The following is a 26631-nucleotide window of genomic DNA, read 5'->3' on the forward strand; positions in this document are numbered from 1 at the left end:
GACATAAATCTATAGTGCGTTCTCTGCAGTCCATGTAAACACATTCAAGATAACTCTGTTTTTAGCAGGTATTTTGGTTAGCAGTAATATTTGCACTGTTGAAGGTATTTCTTCCTCCTCTTCCAGCAGATTTTGTAGCATGCTTTAGTTCCATTCTGCATCACCTTGATTGCTAGAGATACTGAAAGCTAACATGAGGGTACTCATGGGAATGTTGGATTTGAAATTAATACATTGGTTCTAAAGGCTGCAATGTGTGCTATTGTAATTGTCCTTTCTACCCTGCTCTGTCTTTGTGCTTCTGTCTGTGGTTCATTCAGAATTTTCAGTGTTAAGTATCTGCCTGTCTGGACAATGGTCTGTAAATTCATTTAGACTACAAAATATGTTGCCTCCTTCTGGAGGGCAGTATTTGATCACTGTTAGCTATGCAGGTTTCGGTTCTCTGTCTGAAGACAAGAAGCAATGGAACAGAAGATTTAACTGTGCAGGAAAAACTTAAAGGTGACAAAACTTAAAGGTAGTATGTTTGCATGATAAACATAATTGGTATAAACCACAATTTTGTTATGACAGCGCATTGTATAGCTGATTATTTTCTGTATTTAGGAGGGTTGCTCAGCATAGGTTGTGCAGACTTACAGTGAAAACACAGCATCCCGTGACAAATATGTACAAAAGTGTATCCCAGAAAGTATCAGTAAAACTCTTAAGGAGAAGACAAGGAAAAATTATCTGGAATCTGGCTACAGAGAGTTGACAAGCCAAGGTACAGCAATGGCCAGTAGAAATGCAACTGATTCATTTACCAGGTTTCATTTTGAACCACTGAGAAAACCATGATGAAGGAATTTAATTTTTCTTTTAAAAAGCATATAAATCTCTGCCTTTCTATGCCTAAATACCTGAATATATGTCAAAAGAATGGTGCTTGAAATACAACTTTTATATTTCCTCTGACACTTATTTATCAGGAAAGCCATCACTTTCTTTCATTATAATTTCCTGTATCACATATTAGTTAATCTGGGAAAGCTTGAAAAGAGGTTCCTGGAATAAGTGTGTTTAGTTCATAGTTAATATCCAAGGAAAAGCAGACTGATTTACAGTGGTGCTTTCAGACTGTGGGCACTGAACTTTAACCCAGCAAAGTTTAAGACACAAACTTGGAGGAGAGTGTAGATCAGCTGTTGCCTCAAAGCAATTTTGTGTACCTTCACAGATAAGCTTGTGAAAATATAATGCATGTGGCACTTAGTCATCCGAAGTAAATTTATCTCTCCTTGATGGAGGCCCAGGTCACTTTTTTTGAAACTTTTTACACTATGTTAGCTTTTTCTCTTTTTTCAAGGAACTGAGAGCTGGAAAATACCATTATGACATTCTTTGCAGTTGCATTTTTACAGTGGGAAACCTTGATCTAGTACATATTACTCCACCTCAAAATGAAAACAGAACAGGATGAGCTGGGGACAAATTTGCTTAAAAGGAAAAATTACATAAAATATGAGTTTTCAGATTGGAAAATAAACGAACAAGAGTATATCCTTTTGTGACTGGCATGGAGACAGCAGATCTGCAGGAAAATGCTATCTGCTCTCTCTCAAAAACAGTAGAAACATGGGATGAGAGAAGAAACCATCAGACAGCAGGTTCACAATGATGCCCACATTAGGTGTAATTAAATAATGGGACTTGTGGCCATAAAGCATTGTGAAAGCAAACAGCCTGGATAAGTTCATAAGGGGTTAGATAAATTAAAAAGGCATAGCTCCATTTGTCTTGTTAAGCATGATGATACACTTACAGTAAAGCAAGATTTTCCGCAGCTTATTTTTGAAAAATGAGAGGTATTGTAAGGAACAATTCACATATGCCTTTTTTTTTTAACATTCTCCGCCCTTCAAATCCCCTACAGACCCTTGTCAGAGAGAAGATAATGAGATAAATGGAATTTTGATCTGATCCCACATGGCACTCCTTGTGTCTAGACATCACATAGTATAACCATCCTAATTTTCCCTGCAAACCCTTTTTTTTTCAGACTATGAGTATTGATTTTACAGTGTTGGAAACGAATACAATAGAAATGAAGCATTTAGCATGCATAACCAGTCAAGAGCTAAAACTGTTGTTTAGCGTAGCTTTCCTTTCACAGGAATTCTGGGGAAAAAAGAGAGTTTATGACCTTTGGAAGAAGGGTCAAGCAACTCAACAAGAGTACAAGGATGTCATTAGGTCTTGTAGAGAAAAAATTAGAAAGGCAAAGGCTCAATAGAACTCAATCTGGCCAGTGCTGTGAAAGATATTAAAAAATGTTTTTATAAATGCATCAACAACAAAAGGCAGGCAAAGAGAAATCTCCATCCTTATTGGACACATGGGGGAGCATTGTCACCAAAGATGAGGAAAAGACGGAGATATTTAATGCCTTCTTTGCCTCAGTCTTTAATAGTAAGACTGGTTATCCTCAGAGAAACCAGCCTTTGAGCTGGTAAACAGGAACAGGGGGAAGAACAGACCCTCTGTAATCCAGGAGAAAGTAGTTAGTGACCTGCTGAGCCATTTAAATACTCATAAATCTATGGGACTGGAAGATACACTTCATCCAAGTGTGCTGAGGGAGCTGGCTGAAGAGCTTGCCAAGCTGTATCACCAGTCCTGGCTAACCAGGGAGGTGCCAGATGACTGGAGGCTGGACAATGTGATGTACATCTCTAAGGAGCACCAGAGAGTGGATCCAGGGAACTACAGCCCTGTCAGCGTGACCTCGGTGTCTGGGATGGTCGTGGAGCATATCATCTGGAGTGTGATCAGACAGCACCTACAGGACAACCAGGGGATCAGGCCCAGCCAGCAGGGCTTTCGGAAAGGCGGGTTCTGCCAGACCAAACTTAACTCCTTTTATGACCAGGTGATCTGCCTAGCGGTTGAGAGAAAGCCGTGGATATTGTATATCTGGACTTCAGTAAGGCCTTTGACACTATCTCTCCTATGGCATTCTTCTGGAAAAGCTGGCAGCCTGTGGCTTGGGCAGGTGCTTCTCTGCTGGCATAAGAACTGGATGAATGGCCGGGCCCAGAGAGTACTGGTGAATGGTTCTACATCCAGCTGCCAGTTGGTCACTGGTGATGTCTCCCAGGGATCAGTGTTGGGCCCAGTCCTGTTTGTTATCTTTGTTGATGAACTTGGCAAGAGGATTAAGTGCACCCTCAGTAAATGCGACACTAAATTGGGTGGGAGTTTTTTATCTGCAGAAGGGCAGGAGAGCTCTGCAGATGGGTCTGGACAGGCTGTATCAATAGGCTGAGGCCAACAATGGGTATGAGGTTCAACAGGGTCAAGTGCCAAGCCCTGCACTTTGGTCACAATAATCCCAGACAGCACTGTGGTTGGGGACAGAGTGGCTGGGAAGCAGACCAACGAAAAAGGACCTGGTTGTCCTGGTCAACAGCTAGTAGAATGTGAGCCAGCATGCACTCAGGTGGCCAAGAAGGCCAAGGAAAGATATTGAGGTGCTGGAGCAAGTCCAGAGAAGGGCAACAAATCTGGTGAAGGGTCTAGAAAGTAAATCACATGAGGAGCAGCTGAGGGAGCTGGGTTTTTCTGCCTGAATAAAAAGGGGGCTCAAAGGAAGACCTTGTCACTCTCTACAGCTACATGAAAGGAGGTTGTAGCAAGGTGGGGGTTGATTTCTTCCAAACAGCTAGTGATAGGACAGGAGGACATAGCCTCAGGCTGTGTCAGTGGAGAGTCAGGCTGAACAGCAGAAAGAAAGTCTTCATGAAAAGGGTTGTTAAACTTCAGAACAGCCTGCCCAAGGAAGTGGTGGAGTCACCATCTCTAAAGGTTTTCAAGAAACGACTGTACGTGACACCTAGTACTGTGGTTTAGTAGACAAGGGGGTGATCAGCCAAAGGTTGGATTGGGTGATCTTCAAGGTCTTTTCAAACCTAAATGATTCTGTAATTCGCTGCTTTTCCAATATTGTGAGGCACACCCAATTGATTTAAGGATAAACATGCACCTGTTTATTCCACAACAGCCAGGAAAAATGAGTAAATGCATAAATTACAGACACATGGGTACAGTTAAGGATGCATGATTGATGGAATTAATATGCACATACAGGAATGAGAAAATATCAGTGTGTAAGTATAGAGATGGGAAGTGAGAACAGAAGGGTGACATGAATGCAAAGGTGGGTCTGTAATTTCACATACCTGCTGTTCAACCATGCCCGAGAACTTTACTAAAATACAGATTTGTAGTTGGCTGCAAAGTGCCAGCTAATGCAACAAGACTGCTCCCATCATGAAAAAAAAATGCTTGCATGTGTAAATATGCCAGAATTAGGCATCACATGTTTAATTAATAAAATATATATACACAGAAAATAGATAATTAAGTCTTTGTTCCCTGTCAGAGTACCCAGTTACACAGAAGATTTCACAGAACAACATTATCAGGACATATATTCCATGTCAGAGCTTAAGATTGCTTCTGCAAGCAGCCCATCAGACCAGCATGCAAATGAATATGCTGAATTATCCATCCTATGCAGACTTTATTTACTGTATCTAGAGTGACTGGCTTAACAAAGGATATTACTGGCTGTAATTTTATCAGAATCAGAGGGCTAAGTGTAGAAAATCAGAGCAAAACATCACAGATATGTTACATGGATCAAACTCAAAGACTGTCAAATTATGTTTTTTACTGCCTCTAATATCTCTGCACATAGACTGTGATAATTTAGAAGTTTCCTCAAATGTTTTTGTATCTCTGAGACTGTGAACTAGTCAAGTTTATTAATAGTCTAACCATGAAATCATTTACTGAGGATAATTTTGCTTCTCATGAGAAATGCTCATGACAGATGCGGCATAAATACAACAATCATTCTTTAAAATCTGTCTTGTATTACCTTAACATGCAGAGGTAGAGGCTGAGCCCTTGTCAAACAGAGCCTCCTGCAATGATTTCTTTCCTGTTTATACACCTGGGATATTAGCTGAACAATTGAAGTTATTTAATTCTTGCAGAAAAACAGTCTTTGTCCCAAGGTAGAAGACAGATGGACAAATGAAAAGCATACAAGAAAAGCAAAAATTTACTGCCTTCTTTTTGAAATCTGTTTGAAATCTCAGCTGTTCTAAATTTGAATTGTTAAAAATACTGAAGTTACATTTAAATAGCGGTAAACTTAATCCTGGACAGAGGAAGAACAATGTGGCTTAAGCCCAGGTTTTCAGAACAAAAATGACTGATCAGCAAAATAGAGCAAACTCTATTGTAGCAGAGGAAGTATGTGCTCTGCCTCCTGAAAACATTGGAAAAAGTGTTTGAGACTGATTCAGTCTACATCTTCAGGATGAAATGTGGATATACATCAGGTACAATTACCATCATTATGGTTTGGTACAATTAGCAGGTCTTCTTCCAACATGCAACAGATACCTATCAATGACCTCCTGAGATTTTCATTGAAATTTCTTTCCACTGCCGGCCCTTCAGAGCCTCTTATCTATTAAATACTAGATATAGGCTGCAATTAAATTCCTGAGTTAATGTGTTAAGTATCTAATATTCCCTCTCTTTTGTTCTTATTATTCTAAGAATTTTTTGAGACACTAAAAGGTACAGACCCCATAGTTATATCCGTATGGCTCAGACAAAGCAAAATTCTTTCTGCCACAGAAATTTGTGATACAAACAGCAGCTTTTGAAATAACTGAACTGTTTTTTTAGGGAAAAGTAGTCACAGGAAAGCCACAGAAAAATAGATGCTCCAGCAATTTGCATAGTTTCTGAAGGCAATGCCATAGCAAACATTCAGCTGTTCCTCTCTCCCAAAATGTCTTCGTTCCCCTATCCCCCTTCTACTGTACTACCTTAGGTGTGCCCTGCCTGGAATCATAAAATCATTTAGGCTGGAAAAACTCTTTAAGATCATCAGGTCCAACCCTTAACCTAACACTGCCAAGTTCACCATGAAACCATGTCTGAAAGTGCCGCAGCCACACACCTTTTAAATACCTCCACCAGTGCCCCGGGCAGCCTGTTCCAGGGCTTGACAAACCTTTTGGTGAGAAAAGTTTTCCTAATATCCAATCTGAACCTCCCCTGGCACACCTTGACACCATTTCCTCTCAACTGGAGGCCATTTCCTCTTGTCCTACTGTTTGTTAACTGGGAGAAGAGACCAATCCCCCCCACCTGGCTACAACCACCTTTCAGATAGTTGTGGAGTGATAAGGTCCTCCCAAGCCTTCTTTTCTTCAAGCTGAGCCCTCCCAACTCCTGCAGCTGCTCCTTATGTGATTTACTCTCCAGGCCCTTCCCCAGCTCTGTTGCCCTTCTCTGGACTTGCTCCATCACCTCCCTGTCTTTCTGGTTGTGAAGGGGCCCGAAACTGAACACAGAACTCAAAGTGTGACCTCACCAGTGTTGAGCACAGGGGAACAGTCACTGTCCTGGTTCTGCTGGCCACAGATCAAAACCAGGATGCCCTTGGCCTTCATGACCACCTGGGCACATTCTAGCTCATGTTCACTGTCAGCAAGTACCCCCAGGTCCTTTTCCATCTTTTCACCAGCCTGTAGCACCACATGGGGTTGTTGTGACCCAAAGAGCAGGATCTAGCTCTGAGCCTTGACTATGAAATACATTTTTTTTTATGTTGGACCTCAGGGATTTCTTACCTCCTTCTAACATATTTTAAGATTGAGGACAGAAAAGAGACATGACTTAATGTAACAGCATTTCTGTTTGGATTTATTTTTAAGGAGATGTCCTCATGCAAAGTGATATCCCAAATTTCTACTCACTTGTCATGATTTCTTCCTCTTTTTTTTTTTTTTTTTAATACATGTATACAAGGTACTGGTTTATTTCTTTTTAACTTTTTTTTCTGGTAATATTTCTATATAAATTAGCAGAATGTAGGGAAGAATGCTATCATATCAAAAAGAATTAATTATATATTTCTAGAGAGATAAATAACTTTAATCAGAAAATCAGCTGAGAATTGGTAAGCAGTCTACTTGTTGCTGTTTGGATGCATTGCTGTTTAATCCCAGGCTGAGTAACATCTGAATGAGGGTCTCAATGAAACAAGGAAACTATAATTAACTGCTTATAACTCTAAAGCTTTTCTAGTTTTTTATATAATGAAGGTCTTTTCTTAAATAAGATTACTTCTTTCACTGGTTTTTCCCTTCCGCTGCTGTATCATGTACCCCACAGGTGATGCACCTGGTATAGTGGGGGATTGTTATCTCTTTGTAGATAACATCTGCTTGTAGTTTGCTATGTGCTTTGTTTGGAAGACTGTGAGAATCCAAGAATTTTCTTTACTTTGGCTCTTACTATTTTAGGCAGACAAAATCCTCTGGAAAAACAGGGAGACAGAGCCCTCCCAGGGAGACAGTGTGCAGTTTTTCTGGAATGATGTACAACTGAAGGCTGAGCAGCAGCAGGATACTGATGATGTACTCACAAGAAATCTCTTACCGAGAAAATACTAAAACGAAAGACAGAAGGACTGTTCCCTAGGAGGCTGAGGGGAATTGTCTGAAGATTATACAGTGCAAGATGCCATCAGTTGTTTCTGGAATGGAGCACAAGAACAATAATGAAATTACAAAGTACAGAAAGAGAAGGAAGTTAACTCCCCTACCCTCGTTTAGTATCTCCTCCTGCAGACCTGATATTCTGCTATTAAAAGTTTTCTTGTGTTTAGGAATTAACCTTTTAAGAAAACCTTGCTTGAGCCATAACACTAGTGAGAATGTTCACAATAAGACAGACGGTGTCACCTGAAAGCTCAGCTCAGCCAAGGCTCTCATCACACATCTCTTTGAGGATACCAAGACTCAGCTTCTAGCTTACTGTGGCTGCACAAACAAACAAACAAACAAACAAAACAAAAAAAAATCAGTTAGGCTGCACCGAAAGGTTTGATCTGTGTAAAGTTGTAAAATCACCTTCTGCTTCCTTACTAACTGAAAAATTACTTTTCCCTAGTCATAAGCTGGAAAAAAGAACAGAATAATGTATTTATCCTATGAAGACCCAGTTTGCATCATAATTATTTGGCCTGTTTACCAAGCATGGAAAGTTAAGGCTATATAAAAGACAATTCCTTAAAATAGGGGTAATTTTTCAGGAGGCACTGTGATCCTCCAGATCATTTTTAGCCAATATAGTCTCTTATCATTAAAGTTTTTATAGATGTGAGAATGTGAGCTGCCTGCTTATTTCCTCTGACATAGCTAAACAGACCAACTGTTTCTGAGAAACCTCTGTAGCTGTGCTGGCAGCTGGGGTAAGGCCATATAGCTGAGCTTGGATAGTTTTTCTACTAATGTTAACATCAGTCTCCTTCAAATAATCTATGAATAGCTGCTCAAGAGACAGGCATTAGCCAGATCTTTTCTCTTCTCACTTTCTGAATGTCAGCAGATTTCTCCAGGCTTCTCCAGGATTATAAGGAAGGTAATTTTTCAATAAGGAGAGGTACCTGTCTCTCCAACACAGTTTTTCTACCCTGTTTTTTGGAGTCACAGGGTATTTAGGCTTCAGGAGGATGCTTCCTTTCCATCTCCCAGGTATTTGGGTTTTCTCTGATCTTGCTCTTCAGCAGTCAGTGACTTCAGACTGTTCCCCTGCTCCTTATTAAAAACAAACAAGCACAACACTCTGTCTGCTCTCATACTTCACCCCTAAATTCCTCTGATTTTTGGAGTACAGGTGCAACAGGTGGTCTCATTCCTGTGCTTTGCTCACTATACCATGTTTAGCAACCTTTTAGCTGGTAAACGCAAATCATCAGCCAGGGAGGGACACACAACCTTGGCTCAGCCTCACTCCTGTTCATAGTGAGGAAGATTTCATTTCCTTGAGGTTAATGCTCTTTTATACCAGAGTACAGGCTAAGGTAAGCAGGACTGGGTTTAATTTACAGTGTAAAATTCTTCTCTGTTGTTACAATATGTGGGAAAATCTCATCCTGTACTCACACTACCCAAAGCAGAAAAAAGCAACTTGTTTTGCTCTGTTGGGTACTCGGGTGATGGAGTCATATGTAGCATCATGATACTCTGTCCTGCTTTAATGCTGAAGTAACTTTTTATGAATATTAGGAGATTAAAATTTCAGTAGTGAATAGTTTTATAACCAGTTGGCTTGAACTGCCCAGTCAGATTTGCAGTGCGTGTTTCAAGATGAAACTCATCAAAGGTATTAAAAGGTCTTTGGTTTCCTTTAACAGTCTTTGGAGCAGGACCTATCTGTTCAAAGGCACTTCCCTAAGATTCCACAGTGACCTTGAAAGCTGCCTGACCATTGCTGTGGGCAGATAAGGTGTGGACTGCCTGGCAGCATCCAGGCATTTCCTTTATGCGTCTGCCAGTTTTGCTGCTCAGATCCCATTAGTCCAAGCTGTACCCAGAAAGCAGGATCTGTCCTTTAGTTTGTTAATCCCTGCTCCTGGTGCATGAGTTTCACAAAGGAAAAAATGGCAAAGAGAGTGATTTTTAAAGCTTCTTCCCCCTGGTGGAAGCTTAAACCTGCATCCCTCCTTAATGGTCCTATTTCAACTCCTGGATGAGCAGCAGGAGCTCCTTTTCTCCTACAGGAGCAGGTACTTATCAAAGTGGGATTGGTGAGAACAGGTGTTGTGAGACAAACCCAAACCCACTGTTTGTGTGATCCACAGTCCCTAAGTTTAGAGCTGCTGGAAACAGTCACACACTCTTCTCTCTGTGTGTGGTTGTGTTAACAACTCTGTGTTTTGATGGACACATGACAACAGTTCCAGTAAAGAAGAGTAGCTGTGGAAATGGCTAGTGCTGCTGCTGGTCTCAGCTCACAAGTTTTTGGCAAAAATATAGGAAGATAACATCAGCTATATGAACGTCTACATCTTGAAAACAGAGACGACTGACTCTGTCATGCAAATGGTTGTTTCTGACCTTAAGTCTCAATGTAGAGATGAAACTCTGCTCTTTTTTTATGAGTTTACATTATCTTCAGATAAACCTGTGGTGTATTTGAGGAGACTTCGAGGATTATTCAAAATTATATCTGAGTTTGCAATTAAACACTATATGGTCAATACTTTAAGTAAGACAAATTAGATATATAGTTATGCTTAAGACTATAGTTGTGTTACAGGTAAGTTTAGCATTTAGGATACACAATAATGGAACTTAAATATAAAAGTTTAGGAGACTTCATGAGCTTAATATAAAACCCTGTCTTTGTGCAAAATCAGTAGCAGGTGAAAGTTTATCATCAGTGGATGTTCTTTTACATTCATAGTGTTTGTGAGGGCATAGTTTTAAGGTAACACACCAGACAATCCATATTAAAAAAAGCTGCCCACAGGGAAAATCTATGAGGATGTTTACCTGCTTGTATAAATTTAGATCATGAAATAGAACAGTCAGCTAAAAACTTGAATTATCATCTCCATAAGTCAAACCTAAGAACATATGGCTGTATGAATTTCCTCAAGGCAAAGCTGTGACACAGCACAGAACTATTTTGCATTGCAGACACTCCAAGTTGCATTTTTCCTCTGTCCTCTGATGCACAGGGAGAAGTAATGGGATTTGACATGTTTCTATATAAGAAAAAGAAGACAGAGGTAACACTATTAAAAATCCAAGTTGGGAAGCTTGAATTGCCTGAAATATGTCAATAAAGATGAAAAAAAGAGAGTCAAGAAAGTCTAAAAGAAGATGATGAGACTCTCCTTTTCATAGAATCATAGAATCATGGAATTAACTGGGTTGGAAGAGACCTCTGAGATCATCAAGTCCAACCCTTGATCCAACCCCACTGTTGTTACTAGATCATGGCACCCAGTGCCACATCCAGCCTCATTTTAAAAACCTCCAGGGACGGTGAATCCACCACCTCTCTGGGCAGGCCATTCCAATGCCTGATCACTCTCTGTCTAAAGAACTTCTTTCTAATATCCAACCTAAACCTCCCCTGGCAGAGCTTAAGCCTGTGCCCTCTTGTCCTACTGATGATTACACGGGAGAAGAGACCAATCCCCACCTGGCTACGACCTCCTCTCAGGGAGCTGTAGAGAGTGATGAGGTCTCCCCTGAGCCTCCTCTTCTCCAGGCTAAACAACCACATCTCCCTCAGCCTCTCCTCACAGGACTTGTGCTCAAGTCCCTTCCCCAGCCTGGTTGCTCTTCTCTGGATCTGCTCCAGCACCTCAATATCCTTCCTGAACTGAGGGGCCCAGAACTGGATACAGAACTCCAGGTGTGGCCTCCCCAGTGCTGAGTACAGAGGAAGGATCACTTCCCTGGTCCTGTTGGCCACACTGTTCCTGATCCTGGCCAGGATGCCATTGGCCTTCTTGGCCACCTGGGCACACTGCTGGCTCATGTTCAGCTTCCTGTGAATCCAAACTCCCAGGTCCCTTTCTGCCTGGCTGCTCTCCAGCCACTCTGTGCCCAGCCTGTAGCGCTGCAGGGGTTGTTGTGGCCAAAGTGCAGGACCCGGCACTTGGAATCATCCCATTGGAATCAGCCCAACTCTCCAGCCTATCCAGGTCCCTCTGCAGAGCCCTCCTGCCTTCCAGCTGATCGACACTCCCTCCCAACTTGGTGTCATCTGCAAATTTGCTAATGATGGACTCAATCCCCTCATCTAGATCATTGATAAAGATATTAAACAGGACTGGGCCCAGCACTGATCCCTGGGGGACACCACCGGTGACCGGCCCCCAGCTGGATGCAGCCCCATTCACCAGCACTCTCTGGGCCCGGCCCTCCAGCCAGTTCTTAACCCAGCACAGAGTGCCCCTGTCCAAGCCGTGGGCTGCAGTTTTCAGGAGAATTCTATGGGAGACAGTGTCAAAGGCTTTGCTGAAGTCCAGATAGACACATCCACAGCCTTCCCCTCATCCACCAGGTGGGTCACCTTATAATAAAAGGAGATCAGGTTGGTCAGACAGGACCTGCCCCTCCTAAACCCGTGCTGGCTGGCTCTGATCCCTTGTCCATCCTGTAGGTGCCATGGGATTGCACACAGGATGATCTGCTCCATAACCTTGCCAGGCACTGAGGTCAGGCTGACAAGCCTGGAGTTGCCCTTTTTTGTAGATCAGTGTGACATTCACCAACTTCCAATCACCTGGGACCTCCCCAGAGAGCCAGGACTGTTGTTAAATGATGGAGAGCAGCTTGGCCAGCTTCTGCCAGCTCCTTCATCCCCCTAGGATGGATCCCATCTGGTCCCATGGACTTGTGTGGATCCAGGTGGCTCAGTAAGTCACTGACTATTTCCTCCTGGAATACAGGGGGGCTATTTGGCTTCCTGTCCCTGCCTACCAGCTCCAGAGGACAGTTGTCCCAAGGGCCACCTGTCCTACTGGTGAAAACTGAGGCAAAGTAGGTGTTAAGTACCTCAGCCTTCTCCTCATCTCTATTAACTATGTTTCCCCCCCAAGTCCAACAAGGAATGGAGGTTTTCCTTGCCCCTCCTTTTATTATTAATGTATTTATAGAAGCTCTTTTTGTTATCCCTGACAGAAGCAGCCAAATTGACTTCAAATTGCACTTTTGTCTTATTTTCTTTCTGCAAAGTTATACCCCTAAACTCATTTTGAGTAGACAGCCTTATCTTCCACAGTCAGTAAGCTCTCTTTTTATCCCTGATTTCTTTAAGAATCTCCCTGTTAATCCCTGTTTTCAAATATGTCCAATTTCAGAATGCAGTAGCATATATTGAAGAGAGGTCTTGAGGGACAAGGTCTAGTGAAAATCGAAAGAGGTGACTTTTTTCCACTGTCACCATCTTTTAGCATTTTCATTACCACCTTGAGGGCCACTGTTGAGCCTAGACCTGAGCTGTGGGACTCAAGTAGAGTAGGACGGGAGCTGGTGTTGCCAGGTCACTTATTTACCATGTGGCTTACCAGGTGTAGTAGACAGTACTTCCACAGGGTCCTGTTGTTGACCCTGGAGGGGTCATCAGGCCACCCAAGATATTATGAGGGCCCGGTCCCAAACTATGGACTGCCTGTACACTGGAACACAGCAATTTTTGTGAGTGAATGTGTGTGTGTTTTGATTTTCCTTGTTGTATAGAGGAGCATGTGGTTTGGCGGCTGGAATTTTTGCATTTTCAGGAACACAGTTTTACATCTTGGTTTTGCATGAAGAAAAGCTCAATTCTTGCTGTGCTAACAGTTTAGTCCCCACCTTTGGCTCCCATTGCCTGCTGCAGAACACCACCACAAACAACATCACCCAAACAACAGAGACAGATGAAACAGAGCCTCACAGTCTGACACTCCTGCCCCAGAAATTTATGTTGTGGAGCTGGCATCCAAATAACTAGGCATGCCATTCATGTTGACATCTGTTTCAGAGGAGAGTTTAATCTTTCAATTAACTGTCTTTGTTTGCTTCTTTGCAGACACTGCACCTTCTCCCAGAGACCCTGTTTCCTGAGACACTTGAGACAACACTTTTGGGGTGTCCTGTTCCCCTCATTGCCTGCATAAGTACTATTCAGGTGCCTCCAGCTGCCAAGGAGCAATGTACATACATCAGCACCATGTCACCCCTGCCTTATCACCAACATAAGGAAAAAGTTCTCTTTCTGGACACCCTGTACAGCTGTTAAAAAAAAAAAAAGCTCCTTTTGAAAACAGTCCCTAAATGCTCTCACAGAGGACTCTGTCTCCCTCCAGTGACTATTGAGTATCTACAGCGAATAGCTCCTCAATTGTTTAAACTTAGGTGGCTTAAGTGATTCCCCCAGGTTAGAAAACCAGATCGAACCTGAAGTCATCTCAGCTGACTTTTTGTGTCTTCTAGGATGTAGATTTTCACATGAACCTACACGGCTCTTACTGATGTGCCAAAATACATCTTTGAGGCAGGATAGCAAGGCTTAGCACTTCCCTTCATTTATACTGGTGGCATCCTTTGTCCATCGAAGATTTGAGCCTGCTTTTGACAAATGCAAATACTCCTAACAAATCTTTCCATTTGCATTTTTCCCTCCTTCAGAGAAGACCCCTTCAGTATATTTCACCCCATAAATCTGTTTAAGTCAAGGAAGCAACATTTTTTTTTTTTTAATATACACTTATGTACCTGACTTAGGCTTTCATTTTCCCCAGCATTCAAATAGTTTTTAGGGTGCTTTCCAATTTTCTGGTTTTAAAGGCAGATCTCAGAATGTGTGAACATGAGGGAGTATCCTGGTTTCAACACACTGTTCCCAAGTTGTACAAAAATGCAAAACAATATTTCTGCACACACTAGTTCGTTATCATCGTTTGAGAACAGATTAGTCTTTTTTTCAGCAATCTCAAGACAAGACTTACTGTTTAATTGCCTGTAGATGCTCAAAGAGGCTATTGATTTTCCAAAACAGCACCACTCTGCAGGTGGCTGCAATCATTGACACATGGTGCACACAAAATTACTGACCTAAGTCAAAACTGGAATACACTCTAAGACTCCCATATAACTCACCTTATTTCTCTCTAGTCCAAATATTATACATCTGCAGCTGCCAGTTGTAGGGATTTTTTTGTTTAGTTTCAAATAGTTGATAAAATATTGGAAAGAAAGAGCCATCAATTGATCAATAAGAATCCTGTCATGAAAACACTTATTTGGGAGTTTTTTACACCAGTTTTTGAGGTCTACTGGTTGGCCAGTTCCTAAGTGCATTGCTAAATCAAACTGCACTTTTGCTAAATCAAACTGCTAAATCAAAGTGCAGACCTGCAATTACTTTTATCAGCCAACCCTGTTGTCTTATAATATTTCATAAAACTGTTACTTGACACTAGTTGTGCTGTATCCTGCAGTTTCTTCTTACTTAATCATACATCAATCTCTTCACTATGCTTTGTCTGATGATAAATTCGTTATTTTTTTTGTCCTGTGTAACATGATGTTATAAAAAATTAGGACTACCCATAAAGACAGAACTTTATCACAAGTGATTCAGGACTGTCCTTGGTACCTTTGTAGAGTAGAAAAAGGGTTGTTACTGGTAATAATATACATCTTTTGAGAAACAAAAATTAATTGTAATCCCCACCAACTAAAAATATTGCTGCAAAATGGTCCTGAGTAGCTTCAATTAGGTACAGCATCTACCAATTTTGCCTACATTTTCATTCTCTCCTTCAAATTGTGGTCTGGATTTGTTGTTAAGCAAAAAAACTAAGAGACTTTATAGCTATTACTATAGTTATTCCTAAGAGGTGAAACTGCATCATTCAGCAATAAATCACTCAAAAGACAGAGAATTGGAACTTTAATATTAAGTGAGCTTCTGGTGACAAGACAAGCAGATGGCTCTTTGCGTTACCTAACACTCAAAAGGTGATAGTCACGATGCTGATTCTGTTTTCCATCAGCTGGAGGATGCTGAAAAAAGTACAGGTGCATCACCCAACTTACCTTCTGCAGGTATATTTTCCTTGAGGAAACAATCGCATCAGGGAACTTCAAGGCACAACACTTTAGTTTTTAATCTGACATGTTCTTCAAACAGGTAAATTACTACAGAGAGCCTTCAGTGACCTTACGAAAAAGTGGCAATTTTTACACTTAGTGTATATGCTTTCCATCCTTCTTTGTAGCAGAGAAACAAGGTTATGCAGAGTGTTTTCATATGAAGTGGGATTTATCTTGTCTGTCTCTCTTTGTTCTCACTATCCAAAGCCAAGATCTTACCGTTCATCTTAATTTTCATAGTAAACTAAATTTACTACTTTCGATATAAAAGAATGAGAAAAAAAAATCCTTACTCAGTGCTATTTCTATTACTCTAATCCACAAAATTCAGTGGATTTCATCATGTTACAGACATATCACTGAAGAAAATTGCCATTTTTCTCAACTAATAGGGAGCAGTATTTTTCCATTCAGTTTACTGGGGGGAAGAAAAAAAACTTAGTGGCAATGGGAATTATGGATATTACAGACTTTCTGTTGCTAAAGATGATCTTATTGTCTTAGTACTAAGAGTCCATCACATTGGGAGTAGCTGGAAAGAAATGTTAAATACACACCTTCTAAGCAAGAACAAGCCAGAAGGTATAGCAGCCTCAGAAATGGGATTTAGGAAGAAGACAAGACATGGTCTTTAAGACAGAGGCAGATCAAGGAGTGTGTAATTCTTAAGGAGAAACCTATCAGTAACTGAAGATAGATCCATCAGAGCAGACAAGATGAATGTTGGCTTAATTAGTTGGGGTGGCTGTAGGTGAGGAGGGAGGCTGTGAGCAGTTCACCAAAGAAACACAATATTTTGTGTAAGAGAGCAGAAGGGTGATCAGAGGACAGGTGTTTGTGATCTATTTGAGACAAAAAATCTGAGTCACCTCTGCCTTCCAGACAAGAAATCCTGTGCTGAATGATAAACGAACATGAGATATTAACCTACCAGTAGCAAATGTGAAAATCATCATTTGGACAATTCAGGAGGGAGGGTTGTTGTTGTTGCTGTTAAATGGCTACAATATGGTGGGAAATAGGGAAAACTTGCCTTGGTCGCCAGGACAATAAGCTGAGGGAAGGAAAGCTTTATAGGGAAATATCAACAGTTAATCTTGACCTGAAAACCTAACCAGCAGTAGCATCGGAAAAGAATGGAAAACATAAGAGGACATTGGGAGGAAAAAAGGGTTATCATATGCCACATCCCTCTTTTGGCAGCACAATGGAGGAGGTTGCAAACAAACCAAGATCTTACATGATGAGTAGTTGCTTGTGATGAACAGATCAGTAATTGTGAGTTATTAGAGAAAACTATGTGGTACGTACTTGGCTGAATCACTGATTTCTGTTGCTGAAGGGAATCAGTGTCCACAGCTCACTCAATCTGTGCCACCAGCAGACCTCCTTGAGTTGCCATCATTGCTGGAAACCCCAAAAATGTCAGGGACAATCCAGATCCTGCCATTCAGTCCCTCTAAATCTCACACTGGCATATTGTGTAACGGTACTGAATTTCATCAGTGAAGGGAGACCACTGTCCTGGTGTCAAGAACAAAACCATTCAAAATAGAAATTAAGGACTCTTCAGGGATGCCTGAACAGCTCAGTATTTTATCCCAGTCTCATTTTAAAATAGTGAGATCAGCCTATAAGGGCAATGTGTGTAGTAGTAAAAGCATATGATGGGGTAAAAAACACCTGTCTGTACAAAGGGTAACTTTTCTTCATTTTTCCCGTTACTAAATAAGTAACAGAACAATCTGTTTAAGTCAGCACTGTCTTTCAGTAGTGCTGCCTATACTATAATGTTTTAATTACTCCTTTAGGGAAAATTGCTACTAATATCATAACTATTTGACTACCTGGTCTTTCCCACTTGTAAGCAAAAACTGCAAGTATAGTTTTATGTTTTGTTTTCTGTTTTTTACTTAGTCACATTTTCTTCCTCTGTTTTATAAGTTGATTTGTTTTTAGTGGCAAATGAGGGAGACAAGTGGTCCCTTTTAGGAAATTGGAAGATTATGTTTGTTGTTAAAAATGGGGTTTTAAAAGGAAAAAGTTGTATTTTTCTAGAGTATAGGTGCTTGTTTCTTTTAATCTCTACTGGAAATTTGATAGATATTATTTGCAACCAAAAAAGTAACATTTAAAAGAATACTCAGTGTACACTCCAGAGAGTGAATAATTGTTGGTTTCTGGCCTGCCAAATATTTGTCAATCTGAACTGTAGCAAGCATCAGTAAAAAAGTAAACTTAATTTTAAAATTAATTATAAGCAAAAAAGACAATTTAATTGTAATTGTGTTTAAAATTCTTCTTTCTTTTTCTGAAGATAATTCCATTAACAAAAGCGTTCATTTCTTCACAGCTGAAATATGGTGTTATGAGTCTTTTTGACAGACTCCTACTTTCCCATTGGGGATCAATCTCAGAAACAAACTTCTGCTCTCACCCACTTCACAAAAATCACAAAATGTCTTATCTGAATTTTTACATGTGTGCTTATTAAATTTTTTAATCTTGTAAATGTTTGCAAAGTGAATGTATTACCTTAGAAATCATTATAGTTACAGTCTGCCTGTGCTTCTCAATGCTAGTCCAGTGTTGTGGGTTGTACTTTTGGGACTGAAGCTCCTCTCTTGCTTTGGGGAAACTTAGTGGAAGTCTTGTTATTGCTTATGCCCCAAGTCAGGAGGCTTCACTGCAGTAAGAAAAGCAAGGATCTACTAAGATCACCTCTGAGTTAGAAAGTAAAGCTCTCAGGGTGACAATAGGCCGTAAGAATCATAGCATTACATCTGTATGGGGCAGCAAACCTGAATACATTTTGGGTCTACATTTTAATTTTAAAAATACATGACCTCAGTATTGCTCAACATTTTAAAAAGCATTTTAGTCCTAAAAGTGTAAAAAAATGAAAGGAAAGAAAAGGAAATATGAAGTTAACTTTGATATTTCATATTTTTTCCCCTATAATAAGGTCATTTATTTGATTAGTGATTAAATCCATTACAAAAATAACAGTGGTGTTGTTACTGCATCTAAGAATGGAGGAGGGAGTAGGCAGCTCCAAGCCTTAAAAAAACGTTCTGGTATCTAGCACCTAACACTTATGTCTACTGCTCTGGACACTGCAGGAAAAAAAAGTGTAGTTATTTCTATTCGTTTCTATCTTGCTCTCTCAAAATTGTCCAACAGAGAACAGATTTTTAATTTTGTTTTATTAATTGTATGATGGGCATTTAGGCAGTGTTGAGGACAAGTAACTGAGCATCTAGCCATTATATTTAACAACTGTCCAACATGAAGTCACATAAGGAGACTTTTGTATGCATCTCTGTGAACTAAAAGCTAGCCCAGAAAATAATCTTGATTGCAACCATCTTTAGGCCAATGAAAGATCATTTGATTTTCAAGTATTTAGAGCTTTATTTTCATTGCACTTCTGCATGTCAGTTGCTGAATACCAGATAAAACATTTTTCATGTTTATAAGTTTGTCTGAAAATTCATGCAAAACAAAACAAAGTTCCATGATATTTTAGAAAGAAAAATTATTTTTCCCCATGTTCCGGATAAGTAATCACAAGCAAAGCAGAAGAAGGACTTTGTGGGAAGCAGAGCCTGGCAGCAGAAACAAGACTCTGATTCTTCATCACAGTCACAATGAAAACAGCTTTGAATGGGTCAGCTGACACTGAAGTAGCAGTTTTCTACCAATGTCCAAACTTGCTGGTTTTACTCTCAGTAGCAACAAAACTCTGACACTGAGAGGGGTCTGTTAGGCTCAGTAAAGCTAAAGTCCACTAATAAACATGCATTTCCCTTCAAGAGTTAGTTATTCTTGGGCTTTCTGATGAGATTTGGTGACCAATGAGAAGAGGGATGGCTGCTGGGAACTTAATCCTCGAGTTATGCTTCCTGAAGAAAACTTTCACCTACAGAGACCAAACTGTCTCCTCTTTCTCTGGACAGTAGAACCTCCGTGAGGATGTGTGGGGCAGGATAGGGAAGACCAGGGAGCATCTGCCCCGGCTGGCAGAACTGCTGCTTGCCCCTAACAGAGGATAACATAAAATTATAAAAATAAAATTTTAATACATAAATAAATAGATAAATAAAACCAAACAATGAAACCACCAAACCAAACAAATGCAATAAAACCCACACAACTCCCAGCAAACATGTATAAAAAACCAAACAAACAAGCAAAAACCACACACACACACACACACACACACACAAAATCACCAAAAAACAAACACAAATGTTCTTTTCCACATTGCAGGTGATTTTTCACGTCCATGTCATGGACATGTTTTTCAGCCACCCTCCTACCTGCACACCCATGTTCAGTGTGACCCACCTCCTTGGCCTCATTCCACCGCATTTTCTTCAAATTTTCTCCCCCCTTCCCTTTCCTCCTCCCCTCACCCTTTATAATTTTTTTCCCTTTTTCCCTATATTTCTCTTTGGCCACTGGTTGCTCCAGAGGGACCCACCGCATTTACCTTAAAAAACAGGAAGTGTCCTTTATTTTTCAGACTTATTCTGATTCGGTTTTTTTTTTTTTTCTCCCGCCTCGCCTTCGCACACCTTGTCTGTACTGTCACTATTTTTCCTGCCTATTCTGATGTTTACCTGTTTCTTGGTTCTCGAGGCAGCGGGAAGGTGGTGCGGGATGTCCGAGGGAGCGGGAGGATGCACTGCGTGTGAGGAGCGAGGCGCTTCCGTGCGGCACCGCCTGGGGGCGCCAGCGCCTCATCACATCACCTCCGTCCCTCCTCGAACACCCCTATCCATCCTCGATCCCCGCTTCCCTCTCCTATCCCCCCGTCCCTCCTGGGTCCTCCAGTTCCTCCTCGGTCCACCCGTTTCTCCTAGGTTTCCCCCGTACCTCTTCGATCCCCCTGCGTCCTTCCCGCCGCTCTCTGTCTCTCCGGGCTCGGCAACAACCCATGTACCGACCGGCGGTGAACAGTGGCTCCCAACGAAATGGGGAAGGGGGCACCGAAGGGACACACCAAGTCTGACCCTTCCTCCCTGTCTGTCCGTCCTACCGTCTGTCCGTCCGTTCTGGGGAGAGGGCACCGCTCCACAGGTTGATTTCTTTGTGCTTTCTCTTAATAATAATGCTAATGAGGATTATTAATAATCTTATTTATCATGGTAAGAATAACAGGTCTAATGTAACATACTATTTGAGGGTTGGGGATTTTGAAATTATGTTTATCTCTCCGGAGGGAGAGAGGAGTGTGCATCCATCCGTTCAGAGCAGCTTGGAAAGTAGGCAGAAACCCTTATGCCGGGATGAAAAACCGGTATGAAGGCGTTTGGAAGGGGTGGGTGCGTGCAAAAGCGGGGTTTGTAGTTGTTATTTTCCCGAATGCTGGAGGTTTTACTCCGGTGAAGTTCGCTGGTGGTGGCAGGGCTGGCAGGGAGTCCCCGGCGGAGGCGAAGAAGCGGGGGATTCTCCATCGTCCTGTCCACGTGTCTTCTCTGGATGGCGCTGTCTCCTGCCAAACCACACCAAAGAGAGTTTTCCCTGATCTGGAGGTGTGTCCCTACGTCCTACTCTCCTTCCCGTTCCAGTTTTGGGCAACCTACCGGTGAGGAACAGGTTGTTTTTTTCTGGAAGTAGGAGGAAAGAGGCCATGTGCTGCTGGTGCCTGGAGAGAAGCTGTCCGAGCAGAACGAGGAGGCTTCCTCATCTGGCAGAGACTACGGCTGGGAACCCTTCCTCAACACTTCTTTGCGTTTGGTGACCTAAGGTCTCCCTTCTGACCAATATCTGTCCCCAACAGCAGAGCCGCAGAGCTCAGAGCACCGCAGGTTACGGGAGTGTTTGCAGCACCACAGGGACACCTACCTGCTCCCTGCCGTAGTGGGGATTGCAAGTTTGCTCCTACACAATGTTGATTACATCTCCTGGTGGGCCCCCGGCAGCAGATCCACGATCACTGTAAGCTGAACCACTCCTTAACTTCCTCGGTCTTTATCGAGTCTAGTTGTTCATTTGGGAAAAGAAAAAAAAGAAAGCAGAAAGAAGAAATAGAAAAGGGAGGGGATGGGACAGGAGAGGAGCTGACGGGACGAGCAGAGAAAATAGTGATCTTTTTTGAAGATTTATGCTGTTATTCCTACACTTCTTAAGGAAAATTATCACCTTTAAACGTACCTGGAAAATGTACGCACACACATTTAAAAAGTAACTCGTTATCCTCCGATGGAAATAACGATCCCAACTGAAATGGGTCGGCGGACTCAGGGAAGAACCGCCTAATGCTCCTCCCATCCTCACATACCAGGTTGGGATGCGCCGGTTGGTACCTTCTCAGCAGGAAAACCCCCACCTCGTTTTTGAGGTCGGACAGGTTCCCAGCTCCCCTTCCTTACCCACACAGAAACCGGAGATACCACCGTGTCCCTGCCGCCGTGTGGCTCCGAATTCTCCAGTCTTAGAATCACAGAATCTCAGCATCATGGAATCATAGGATAGTAGGATGGTTTGGGAGTGAGATGTCACCCAATTTTAAAGACTTCAACTCAAACCTGCCCAGCCAGAGCATGTTCAGAAGTTCTCAGAACTTCTCGGTTTATTACCTAGACACACTTTTATAATAACACGCCACTCGGACCTTAAAAAAAAAAAAAAAAAAAAAAAAAAATTCCAGAGAATGCAGCAAACTTTCTATCCTCGTTTTTGAGACAGTCCTCAGTTCTTCGGCCGAAAAAATGTCCCCTCCCCTAACGGAAGTTTTGACTGAACAGCAGCAGCAGGACTGAAGTCTACCTTAAGTTATTTAAATAACTAAAACAAAACAATACATTTAACACTTACGATGTACTTGAAGAGATTTTACCTGGTGAAGAGGAGGATGAAGTGTGCCCTGTTTAAAGCCATATTCTCTTCAGGGAGTGCCACGAACCGACCGAGTATCCCGATCCCATCTCTCACTGTCTGGACAGGCAGTTTTCAGAGTGGCCTACTGTTTTGCTCAGCAATGCAGGTGTATTATTCGCGGTGAGAGTTTTAGGGAGAGAAAATCATTAGTGGAAAGACCTAAATATAATCAAGCGTTTCACTTGGCCCGAATAATTAAGCAGGATTTTAAGTGTTTCGTCCCCTATTGTACGGCTTCAGGCTCTTGGCAAGACTTTTTCATCTGATATTTATGTTCCATACAGGTGCACGGCTGGAACTCTAATAAATTCGGGAGTAAACAATTTTAAATTGATCAGATTCCTCCACCCCCCCTTAAATTCCTTTAAAAAATCTGGATATAGCTTGCCTTTACCTGCCATATATTTATATGTAAGTTTAACAAGGGATGAATTTGAGAGCTGCATTTTAAAACAAGCAGCCATACACCTTTGTAACTTGAACAACTGAGCCAAATTACCCCCTGTTAAAAATCGGTTACACGGATTTCAATGGTTTTAAAACCAATTTAATGATGATTTCATGTCTAATAATTCACTTTTTATCCCACCTGAATTCTTAGAGATCCGCAGCAGCTGATGCTTATCATCACTGGAGCTGACCTGCCCAGAAAGAGCTTAACTGTTTTCTGAAGTTAACAGCAATTTTTAAGAAAACCTAATTGGGAAAAAAAAAAAAAAAAAAAAAAAAAAAAAAAGGCTCTGACGTTGTCAATATATCCAAGAACTACTGAAGAAGAATAAACCTGAGTGTAAGTGTGTCTGGAAAGATGTAGCACCAGAAAATGGATGATCTATACGAGAAAGTGAGTACAGTAGCAGTAGTTACAACCAGGGTAAGGAAAAAAATTGCAGATTCAGGAAGTTTCGTGTTAATTTTTGTCTACTTCGGGTAGTGGCACATTACAGTAAGGATATGCAGACCATTGTTCTGATACCAACTCTTCTTACTGTGAAATGAAGTCAGTTCTAATACATTTTAGTTTCTGTTTTGAGGATAAATAAATTGAAAGGAGAATATTTCTGCAGTTATTGGAATGAACATTAATCGAAGGATTTTATTTAATAATTTAAATAATAATTCACAACATGCTCTGACTTACCTATTTTTATTTATTATATTAATCATTTTATATAAAACCAGAATGGTTAGAAACTAAAGGCAATTTGTGAACACAGTATAGGATGCTTAAAATGTCTTTTCTTTTTCTGTTTATGCCAAAGAATCAAGCAATCTGGTTTTAAACATACTGTAATTCTTATTAGTTTAATTCGGTATTATTAGCACAATCTCTCATTACTTTTTTTGGGTTTTGGTATATACTACATAAAAGATATAAACATCTTGAAACACGTTGACAAATATTAGTATTGGCTCATTTTCACTCTGTTTAAACACGAAACTTGAATAACCCCATAGAAACCACAGCCTGGTTCATGCTATACGGCAAAACATACTTTACCCTCATTTGCACTATAGAGGGAAGAAAGTTTAGAATGATGCTATCTCTGGCATGCAAATCGTGTGCAAGTCGTGACGGATGTCGCAGTCACAACCGTGGGATTGTACCTGCCGGGTGCCAAAACTTTTCGACAAACCATTGAGAGAAAATTTCCAAAAAAAGGTCTGACCAAGGAATGAGTGGGGCAGTGGGTGAAGCTGTAGCACTGGAAGTTTCAAGGGGATCTGAGGCGAGACCCCTCGACCCCAGCCGGACCCCAGGTCGGACACAGATGTGGTGCCCTGGTAACGGGGCAGGTGCCGCTCACCGACCCCCGGCTAGCGCCGGCGCTCCAGCAGCGATGCACAGACACCTTCTGTCCGAACCCACTGCCCCCCTGGGGTGCTGCCCACCGGCAGAGCCCACCCTCCCCGAGAACGCTCTTCCCCCCGTGCCCTCTGTCTCCTCCGGCCCCGCCGCCAGCCCCCTTTCGCAGAGGCCTCTTAAATTAACCAGCAGCAGCAGTAGGAATAATGATGATAACAACAACCAGAGGCGGCCGGGAGGACTATGCCTGGTGCATGGAGAAACTTTCCCACCCCAGCTGCCAAAGCACCCGAGACCCGACAGTCCCGTTCTCGGAGTGGGACGCGAGCTGCCCCAAACTCGAGCACCGCTGGACCCTACAGGCTGAGCCCCGAACCCTCACCCTGCCCGACCCGGATCCTGAAGAATGGAGGACCCCCTCACCGCAAGACGTGTCCTCGTCCCCCACAGCTGTCTGCCTTGGGGCGGGAGCGGGGGAGGTAAGTAAGTGGGAAATACCGAGCGAAAAGCGAGGAGGGAGCCAGTCACCGTCCGATGAGGGGCAGCTTTCGTGGCCGCTCCCCTCTCTCCACCACCAACCTCGTCCCCGGCCCCTCCGCCGCCTTTTCTCTTCTTCACACCCGTCCTAGTGGGGCTGGGAGAAGTCTCTATCGGGCTCCCTTTGAGTGACGGCGCCCAGCGGGCGGCTGCGGAGCGCGGATAGGAGGGAACGGGGTGAGTACGGAACAGGGGTGTCTCCGGGAAGGGACGTGGGGGAAGCTTCGTGCAGTCCGGCCGTGCCGTTCCACCCTGAGGATGGAGAAGCGTGTCCGGTGTTGAGGGTGAGGCAGTGCGCCGTCCTCTCTCCGACCTTCATCTCTCGACCTCTTGTAATAACGAGGGAGGTTATACTTTGGTGTCCGGGCCGAGTGGAAAGAGGGGGACTAGCCAGGAAGGCGTCCCTTTAGGGAGAGGGGAATCCTCCGCCGCTCTCTTTTATCTTTAGCACCCTCATGCTCCCTACTTTCTTACTGTCAGTGACCAGTCTTATTCAAGTGAGAGGAAGCTATTGGATTTCAAACCTGATCAGCTGACGTGGGTTTGCCCATGGGCTCATTAAGCACATACACACGCGCGGGTGTTCGTGGGGTACCCGCACGGCGCTGCCTGCACCCTGACCATCGGGCTGCACAGGCACAGGGGTTAGGGAGCGGGGACAGGCCTGGTGAATGCCCCTCGGGATGAAATGAAAATCAGTGGGGTAGGAACGAGGTGATGAGGTGCATTCCCGGGATTGTGTGGGGTGCGACGGTCTGTACTGGAGAGGGTATAGGTCATAGCCTGTGCGAGAGGACAAGGTACAGGTCTGTATTCTCCCGCCCAGTGTCCTTTCGGGGATGTGAAAGAGACGGAAACTGAAATCCTGTAAGGGTAGGGGGAAATGGTTTGACTACCCTGTACAAGCAGGGCCCGCTACACAAACGCGATCCCCGGTCAACCCTCCCCAGGTCTCGCAGCGTGGAGGCTGAACGGCGAGCTGGTGTCCGCTGCGCATCCTTAACTCCATTTCTTGATTCTTCTTGTGGAAGATGGGGAAGACAGGAGCGGGAGTGGGCTGGCAGGGCAAGGGGCTCTACGTGCTTGCCCTGCTCGACGCGCCGGGGAGGTGATCCCGGAATCCCTACCCCCTATACCGGGGCCAAGGGTTTGAGCTGGGAGACCTCTGAAACTTTTTGTCAACAAGCATCAAAACGGTGACGTTTTAATGAGGGTGCTGCGGTCCCGGCTCGGGGGGGTGGGTGCTCCGACAGCGTGGGAACCGGCTCCAGTAGCGCCGTCCGTCTGTCCTCTGTCCGTCTGCAGGGCGCGGTGCAGCGGGGAGATGCGATACCGACAGCCGGGGAGTGAGACGCTGACGGCGACATGGTATCCAGGGGCAAGGATGAGTGTCAAAATAGTCCTCAGCCGTTTCGGGTGTTACTGGGACAGAAAGACAACATCCTAACCAGAAGGACAGGTGGACAAAGGTCGCCGCCGCGTCTCCTCCCCTAGAACCTCCTCAACCCATAGGGGTTCTGTCGTTCCTTTTAATCCTTATTTTTAAACCGCCCCGAGCAAGACCGGCGCTCAGATAATCTGCTCGGTCCTTGGGCTGAGATACCTTTGCTCAGAAGGGCACCTCGAAATTGTTATCTTGGTGAGCGGAGGACTAATTTATGCTCAGGTTTTACTACCTGGGAGATGAAACCGAGTTTCTGTGTGTTTGCCTCAGTGCGCATCGCTGGGACACATCGGTACCAGCAGTACAACAGCTAAAACACGCGAGAGGTAGGCATGTCACGCGTGCTTTTGTAACAGCATATAGCCTTCACCCCCCTTTTAAATTAAAATATTTGATGGCCGTGCGCCCACAGCCTTTTCTCAGATAAAAATAAA

General features: G+C 42.9%; 2 long non-coding RNA genes across 22 annotated transcripts in view; one reads left to right on the plus strand and one right to left on the minus strand.

Moving 5' to 3' along the window:
• Positions 1-18558: 18558 nt before the first annotated feature.
• On the minus strand, positions 18559-24710 carry LOC126646880 (uncharacterized). Of its 8 annotated transcripts, none has more exons than XR_007630435.1 (5): positions 24640-24709; positions 22999-23105; positions 22369-22494; positions 21113-22143; positions 18560-21021 (listed from the first exon to the last, which is right to left on the minus strand). It is a non-coding gene; the product is annotated as an uncharacterized LOC126646880 (long non-coding RNA). The 8 variants fall into 8 exon arrangements; XR_007630433.1 differs by having other exon boundaries at positions 21113-21216; positions 21375-22143; positions 22369-23105; XR_007630434.1 differs by having other exon boundaries at positions 22999-23050; positions 24640-24658.
• The window catches only part of LOC126646882 (uncharacterized), a 120198-nt gene continuing 117777 nt past the window's right edge, over positions 24211-26631 (plus strand). For 12 of the 14 annotated variants that reach the window (XR_007630443.1, XR_007630438.1, XR_007630436.1 and 9 more), the window contains exons 1-2: positions 24859-24930; positions 26059-26523. This is a non-coding gene — a long non-coding RNA (uncharacterized LOC126646882). Of the gene's footprint in view, positions 24696-24836; positions 24931-26058; positions 26524-26631 lie in introns of those variants that run through there. The other 2 variants (XR_007630446.1, XR_007630439.1) reach the window with 2 other exon arrangements.

Source organism: Myiozetetes cayanensis, unplaced genomic scaffold (assembly GCF_022539395.1).
Source record: "Myiozetetes cayanensis isolate MyiCay16 unplaced genomic scaffold, myiCay2020 scf4, whole genome shotgun sequence".
Classification (NCBI taxonomy): Eukaryota; Metazoa; Chordata; class Aves; order Passeriformes; family Tyrannidae; genus Myiozetetes; species Myiozetetes cayanensis.